This window comes from Sinocyclocheilus grahami, unplaced genomic scaffold (genome assembly GCF_001515645.1).
Source record: "Sinocyclocheilus grahami isolate Dianchi unplaced genomic scaffold, SAMN03320097.WGS_v1.1 scaffold307.1, whole genome shotgun sequence".
Lineage (NCBI taxonomy): Eukaryota > Metazoa > Chordata > Actinopteri > Cypriniformes > Cyprinidae > Sinocyclocheilus > Sinocyclocheilus grahami.
This window is the reverse complement of record NW_015505486.1, coordinates 852,510-854,672: the sequence shown is the minus strand read 5'-3', so window position 1 is coordinate 854,672 and position 2,163 is coordinate 852,510.

The window sequence follows — 2,163 nt, the reverse complement described above, 5'->3', positions numbered from 1 at the left end:
CAGGAGAATAAATAGGAACCAAACGAGGAGGCTAACGAGGGAGACACAGGTGGAGCAACTTAAACAATAACGAGGTAACAAGATGGGAGGGGCCAGACACTAGACAGGAGAGAGCACATGGCAACAGACAAACACAAGCCATGTGCTCCCAGAACACAGTCATCTGGTGGCCCTCCTGGGCACACCCGCTGAAGACTGTGACAGTCGCTCTTTAATTCGACTAACTGCTCCCCCATGTCAACTGGAAGGTCTTTTCCTGGGCAACTGAAGGGATCTCTGACCCAAGCAAATGAACTGAAATCCTCAGTGAAATAACGGCCCAATTGTTGTTTTAGTCCCTCAACATGTTGAGCGACTGTGTTAATCAAAGTTCAGACAGGACCACTTTGGCAAGTTACTTGAGTGTATTGAACACAATTTATCTTTGGCGGTATGGTTCCTATGGGGGTTCTTTGCTCCAGAATAAATTGAACATACAAGAGCTTTAACATTAACCCCCGGAACCATCAGCTTGGAAATACATACAATTAAGACACTTAGAAATGTCTTTAAAAGCGAACGGTGGTAATCGTGTAGGCTATATGTGCAGTGGAACTTCTATACTGTAGTTTGGTTATGAGGATGAGAGTCTCTCAGCAGTGAGGTCCATGGTAGCCGGGACTTGGAAGCCTTAGTGATCTGAAACAAAAGAAGACGACAACCAGAAGGTGCACAGTAATCTGCTTATGCTTAAAATGGGGAGGGAGGGAGGGTTGCGAGCAGTTTGAGCATACTTACCGAGCAGTAATGCCACGTGTATATGTCCCGTGTCTAATAGGAGAATAGTAGTGATTGGAGTGATTTGACAGCTGACTGCATCAGCTGGTCGCAGCCTATGCCTACGTGGCCTGACTGAACTAACGCTGAGCTCGATTTCAGACAGGACCACTTTGGCAAGTTACTTGAGTTTAATGAACACAATTTATCTTTGGCGGTATGGTTCCTATGGGGGTTCTTTGCTCCAGAATAAATTGAACATACAAGAGCTTTAACATTAACCCCCCAAACATAATAAGGTATTAACTTGCCCGAAGAAGAACCCCCCAAAACCATCCTTGTTCCATTCCTGCAAAAGAGAAAAGACAATGTTATGAGATATTCTTGATGTAGCTTACTGGCTAGTGGAGGGGTATTCTCCCCTCTAAATGGGAGAGAATAGCAGGCCCCTCTTTAATTTTAAGTAGTGAGGGGTGTTAGTCCCTCGCTGAGGGATAGAACAGCAGGCCCCTGCAGTTATAGCAGCAAAGGGTGTTCTCTCCAGCGGGAGAAAACAGCAGTCCCCTTTTTTTTTCTTTTTTTTTGCAAAGCTTTGCAAGGGACTGCGGCTGGCCCCGAATAAGCAGCAGTATGCCCCTGAGATTGGGGAGCAGCGTATCGTGATACTACGAGATGCAGAGGAGTTTTTTTTTTTTTATATATATAGAAGAACTGCTCAAGGCTTTTTGCGCTAGTATTACGTCTGGAGTTGAAGGCCTAATGTATCGTTGGTACGCTGATGATGACCACCGACCCATTGCTTTGAGCATGGGTATGGAGACTGTTGCAGCTGCGGTGGTTGCCACGCCTATGCGGAATGAATGGCTGGTATAAAGCGCGGGGTCCATGCCGCAATGGAGGCATGCGGTTCAGAGACGTGAGGCGAACCAATGCTTGGACATAGCTTCTCCTTTCTCTGTGATGAAAAGTGGATCTGTAGGATTGAATTTACTGCGTGAGCTTACCAGCCGGTTCATGGCTGTTAGGGGACAGTATCCGTTGTCGGTTCTAGAAATGTTGATAGTACTTCCGTTATTATCTCTGTCTGTTTTGGAATGTTTCAGATAGATGGAAAAGTAATCTGTGTGAAATTATGTCTTTGATTGTGAGGTCGTGTGAAGGGTCGAATATTTTGGTGTTAATTGTGAATTCTCCTCCTCTGAGAAATCTGTAATAGGCGGTGAGGAACGCTGCTTTAAGAAGCAAGTTTGTGTGCGGAGTGAAAAGACCTGATCTTAATTTATCCACCATCGTGTGCACCTGTGAGAGAGACAGCGGTAGTCGTTTATCTGGAACTGCTGGGCTTACCTTTTTTAACCCGTTAAGGAGAAGGCATATGGAGGGATTTTGTAACAGGCTTTGAGAGGA